This window comes from Hyperoodon ampullatus, assembly GCF_949752795.1.
Source record: "Hyperoodon ampullatus genome assembly, chromosome: X".
NCBI lineage: Eukaryota > Metazoa > Chordata > Mammalia > Artiodactyla > Ziphiidae > Hyperoodon > Hyperoodon ampullatus.
In genome coordinates, this window is record NC_136913.1 from 61,091,720 (window position 1) to 61,096,249 (window position 4,530).

The 4,530-nt window shown below is 59.9% G+C and overlaps 1 pseudogene across 1 annotated transcript; it reads right to left on the minus strand.

Moving 5' to 3' along the window:
* Positions 1-1,578: 1,578 nt before the first annotated feature.
* Positions 1,579-2,943, minus strand: LOC307069711 (uncharacterized protein CXorf49 homolog; annotated as a pseudogene). Its single transcript has 2 exons — positions 1,725-2,943; positions 1,579-1,626 (listed from the first exon to the last, which is right to left on the minus strand). The product of its transcript is annotated as an uncharacterized protein CXorf49 homolog (transcript).
* Between the last annotated feature and the right edge of the window lie 1,587 nt (positions 2,944-4,530).

Below are 4,530 nucleotides of genomic sequence, written 5' to 3' on the forward strand. Positions count from 1 at the left end.
TCGTCTACTTCTCTCTGTAGCACGAGACACTAGGCCAGCAGACACAGGAGGAAGAGAAATGATTAGTATAATCTGGCCTCCTCTCTCCTCCACCTTCTCCTCTCCACCGGGCCCTGCACCCCAAAGCCGGGTGGCTAGAATGGCAAGCGCTCCTCAGTGGAAAGCAGGTGGGCTCCCTCCATGGGGTACGTGATGGGGGCAGGGGAGGGGTGGCCCCACACATGTCAGCTGAACTTGGACCCAGATCCCACCCTCGAGTTTGGGCCTGCGTTTCCAGGAGCCAGACGAAGCATTACCCAAGGACAGCTCGGCATTCCCAGTGGCTGCTGCGGCGTTTCCGGTCTTGGGGGATGGTCAAGTGGATCCCAGTCACCTGAGAGGGAAAGGACACACAATCCAGCTTCCCAGGCTCCCAGTGAGGTGGAAAGGGTCAAGTGGGGTCTACCGTGAGGTGAGGCAGCACCACCCTCTGCTGGCAACCAGCCGCCCCTGCTCTGTCCAGAAGCCCGAACCTTCTCTCTGGGCCTGCCTCCTCTGTTACCCGGGGGCAGCCATTTCGCCATTGTGGTCCCCAAGCTATGTGCCTCTGGATTCGCCCCTCCCATAGCTGCAGCCACAGCCAGCACGTGGGAGAGCAATGTGGGCGAAAAGGACTTAACAGAAAAGGCTGTTCCCCTGTAAATCTGCACCCGGAGGAGCTGTTTGTGGCACTGCCACCGATCAGCCCCGCCGCACAAACACCACACACAGGATGATGTGGCTCAAGGCCAGCCCTGCCGGCACCCCGTCTCCTGTGGGAGAAGCTGCCTGGGAGAAAGGCTGTGCCCCCAACAGAGACAGAGCCAGAGCTTTCTGCCCTCCACCCCTCTCCCCTCCCCTCATATCAAACCCACGACACTCACCTGAGGGGCCAGGCCCACTGGGCATGACTTCTCCCTGGTTCAGGGCCAAGGGCTCTGAGTTTCCTGGATCTTGGGGGCCTCTGGGGTCGACCTCGCCACTGCTGGCTTTTCCACAATGCATGTGCGGATAAGATGTCCCTGGCCTGTGAGCTGGCAGCTGAAACAAAAATTTTTCACCGATTTGGACTAAGGAAGTGTGTGTGTGTGTGTGTGTGTGTGTGAGAGAGAGAGAGAGAGAGAGAGAGAGAGAGTGAGAGAGAGAGAGAGAGTGAGAGAGAGAGAGAGTGAGTTGTGTGATTCGGGCCGGGGTGAGGCAGGGAATTGGGAAGGGAATTGAAAGGCTGATCTCATTAGCACTTTCTCCCTCCGTCAGCCCCAGGCCAGCAGGCAGAGGTGATCTAGGGACAACAGTGGGGCACTGAGTAAGCCCAGGGCCCCTGCAAGGAACGTCTGGGGAACAGCTAGGAAGTAGGATTCAGGAAGCTGGTGAGTCTAAATACTGAGGCTTTTGGGGGAAGCTTTTAAGGGATCCCCCGACCCAATTCAGCTACCAGCCCTCCCTTCCATCCCAGCCCCAGTCTCTCAGAGGACGCTGGAAACAGGCCAAGGGTGGAGAACCAGGCCCAGCACACCCGAAGTGCTACCTTACTGTTTGTCCCTAGTAAAAGGAGCCCGATCAGGCATCATAATGACCCAGTGACCGAGGGGCACCCAATGACGACCCCTGAGGGGTGGACAGAGGCAGCATGGGTGAAGACGTGTGCTCTGGGTGCGGTGGGGGCGGGGAAGAGTGGGGAGAGAGGAGGAGCCTGGCCTACTCACTTGGCCCTTTGGGGCTGGGTCTCTATTTGGGTCCTTATCTTCTCCCGCCACAGCCTCAGACTCCCTTGTCCACGTGACCACGGATTTCTTCCCAGCGCTGGTGTGCTTGGCCTGTTTGGTTCCGGAAGGGACCAAGGTATACCTCTTGGATCTCCCAAGCAGCGGAATACCAGAGACTGGGGGGAAGGTGGCCGGTTCCAGCGGAGGTGCCCAGATTCGCTGCCCCCAGGAAGGGAAGTTTTTCCCCAGGGCAAGTGTGGAGGCTCCCCCGAGGGATTTCTTCTCCAGGGTCCCCTTCTTCCTAGGAGTGACCTGCGGCAGGCCACCTGCCGTAGCAGCAGCAGCAGCAGCTCCCGGGTAGCTGGGCTTGCTGCCCCCGTTCCCCCAGAGCACGCTCTGCATTTTCTTAGGGGAAGAGATGCCCTGCCCTCCCACGCCCTGCCTTTCCACAACCGAAGAGAGTCGAGCCTGTCACGTGAAGGAAATTCTCCCTGACTTGGAAATTCGAGTGTCTGGGAGTGTCCCCGGGATCCTCGGGTCTGCTGGGCTCGGCCTGGCCTCCTCCTCCGGGGTAAGTACTCACCGTCATCAGCTCTGTCTCACTGAACTCATCTGAGGACTCGGAGTCGGATAGCTGCCGGGCCAGGCCTTCATCGGAGAAGCGCTGGCGATCCACAGCCACGTTCAACCTACGCTTAGTGGCTCTCTTAGGATTCCTCCAGGTCCGGCCCGCTTCGGGCCCGCCGAGGTGGAGAGGGCCGGCCAGAGCCGGCGGTGCTTCCCCACAGCTCTGGGCGGTCGCTCCTGGACCGCCGGGACCCGCCTCGAGGCCGGCGGACACTTCGAAGGAGGCGCAGGGCTCCGCTAACGGGTATGTGCAGAAGCCCAGCACGTCCCAGTCGTACAGCTGCTGCGTGGTGCCCGCCGCAGACTCCTCGGCCAGGTCCAGGAGGTCCCTCGTGTCGTCAGCCGCGGAGCCAGGTCGGCCTTCGCGGCCACACAGCACCGGCCCTCCCGCTTCCAGCATCTCCCGCTCTGACTGGAAGCCCTTGGGATCCGGGCAGCCGCTCCCGCCCCCGCCGCTCGGCGGCTTCCTGGGCTCGGGGCCGCGGTCGGGTCCCCGCGGAACTGCGCGGCCGGCCGGGTGGACGCCGGCCCGCTCCTCGCCCTCTGGGCCGAAACCCGTTCCCCACACAGACACCTCATCTGGGGAGCTCATGTCGCGACCCGGGCGGCCGCGGAACCGGGGCGACTGTTGATGGCCCGAGTCGCGGTCGCGGTCACGGCGGACGAGGCGGGCGGCGCTCAGAGGGCAGCGCCAACCACCTCAGGCGCCGCACGAGCTCGCCTCAAACGAAACGACGCGCCACTTTCAGCGCACCTCCCACGCCCGCGCCGCGGCCTCCTCATTGGTCCGGCCCCCGCCAACCAGCGGGCGCCTTGTTCGCCTGTCCCCTCGAGGCCTAACCAATGAGGTCGGGGGCCTCTTCTTTGCCCTCAAGCCCGTGGGCGGTCCGAGCAGTTGGCTGGTGAAGGGGATGGTGGGAGTGCCTCCCTCTGTCAAGACTCTCGGCCCGCCTCCCCTTTCCAGTTAGAGTCACAGCTCTGAGCCTCCGTTTCCCATCTATACAGGGGGTCGGGGAGTGAGGGCGCCGGGCTCCAGGGATGGTGAGGATGAAATGTCAAGATGGAGGCACTGGACGCCTAGCACGTGCCGAAAGCATTTGCCAGCCTCCCTTCCACCGCAAGCCTTACGACCCAACAGGAGAATGGGCATGGGAGTCCCGCAGTCAGTGATCAGGGGTCGGCCAGAGAGCAAAGGGATCGTATTTTCGTTCTGTAAGGTCTCTGTCTCAACTGCTCCATGAAATGTGGCTCAGCAAACGTCATTGGCAGGCGGGTTTGGCGGACAGACTGGGGTTGGGGGACAGATTGGGGTTGGCCTCGCTCCATCAGCCCTTCCCCCTCTCTGAGGCAAATTCAAAGAAGAGGAAATCGCAGTGGCCAGTTACACCCCAAAAGATGCTCGCCACCGCTGATCCTGGAGATGTGAACTAAAACCACGAATCGGGTTTCACACACTAGGTTGACAACCTTCAAAGAGCTTAACCATTCCGAGGGTGGGAGAGGTGAGGAGCAAACCCCTGTGGCGGTGGTGCAAGAGACCCATTTGGGACGTAATTTGGCAGAATCCATTGAAAGCAACTTAGTGCCAGCACGGACTCTGTGCCTGGCACTCTTCTAAGCGCTGGGCATAAATAGTAATGCATCAGCGTGACACTCCTAGAACTATAGTACCAACTATTACTGGCCTCTTACCGGTGAGCAAACAGGCACTGAGAGGTTCAGCCACTGGCCCAAGGTCATTCGGCTCGTGGGGATCAGCGGCAGGATTGAAACCAATCAATGTGACTCCAGAGTCCTTGCTTTGAGCCAAAGACCTTAAAAAGGAAGGAAAAAAAATAGGTATTTCCTCTATGTTCCGGCAAGTCCGCTGCGTGGTACTTCTTCCGGAGACACGCTGGTACCTGTAGTGTACAGGAGCCCATGCACAAGGGTGTTGGTGATGGGAAAACCTGGGAACACTCCAAATTCCCATCAGTAAGGAAATGGATGAATGCAACGTGGCTTAGCATCCAGTAGCATAAAGTGTGGCAGTCCAACGGAATGCATCAGGCCATTCTCACAGCTTTCGAAAGCACCTGCCTGACTTCAAACTGCAAGTTGCAGAACGATGGCTTTGGATTCACATTTGTAAGTTAAATCACTTGCGTGCGTGGGCACACACACACACCAGTCAATCCTA